Genomic DNA, 773 nt, shown 5'->3' with positions numbered 1-773 from the left:
ACCGTCATATATAGTTAAAAATATGGGTTCCCAGCCTTTGACCTTCTTGTGCGAACGCACACGCTATGCCCGAACTCGTACGGGACTTGGTAGATTAATCTGCCAAGAGTAATGAGTATGATGGGCAAACTTCTATTAGCCGCACTACGAATGTAGTGTTGTGGACATGTTGGGAATGTGGATCTCACGGGGAGCGTGCAAGGGATAAGTCCCTGCAGACGCACTATCCTCTGTGCCCGCGGTGGCTCAGATGGATAGAGCGTCTGCCATGTAAGCAGGAGATCCCGGGTTCGAGTCCCGGTCGGGGCACACACTTTCAACATGTCCCCAATGAAGTGTATCAACGCTTGCTTGCAGCTAGGGTGTCTATTTAATTATCATTTCATTTCTAGCAAAGCTGCATGGTCATCGACGGTAACTGCTCTTTCGGGAACAGATACTACCGTCATATATAGCCTTACACAGTATTAGGCAGGTGTACCAGTTTCTTTGGCTCTTCAGTGTAATTTGTATGTGTGATACCGGTGTCCGCTATTGCTTCGCGAACGATAACCGTACCTAACATTCGTAGCAAATCCGGTTGCTTAACACGGTACCAGTCACAAACGCATTACTAATTAGGAAGCCCCCTGGTCGCACAACTTTTTTCGTGCAGACGGTGTATCCTCTCCTCTGGTAAGCTGGGCCCCGACTGTTGTAACTGACGCTCGATATGCTTGAAACTGCCGTTGGACTTGAGTTGACGTATGAACGCATCTTCTGACGGAGAAAGA

The 773-nt window shown here is 48.4% G+C and overlaps 1 non-coding gene across 1 annotated transcript; it reads left to right on the top strand.

Annotated features, from left to right (window-relative positions):
• The first annotated feature begins 234 nt into the window (after positions 1-234).
• Trnat-ugu (transfer RNA threonine (anticodon UGU)) lies at positions 235-309 on the top strand. The gene has a single exon. It is a non-coding gene; the product is annotated as a tRNA-Thr (tRNA).
• Positions 310-773: the final 464 nt, after the last annotated feature.

Source organism: Schistocerca nitens, chromosome 8 (genome assembly GCF_023898315.1).
Source record: "Schistocerca nitens isolate TAMUIC-IGC-003100 chromosome 8, iqSchNite1.1, whole genome shotgun sequence".
Lineage (NCBI taxonomy): Eukaryota > Metazoa > Arthropoda > Insecta > Orthoptera > Acrididae > Schistocerca > Schistocerca nitens.
This window is presented reverse-complemented; position numbering and strand designations above follow the sequence as displayed.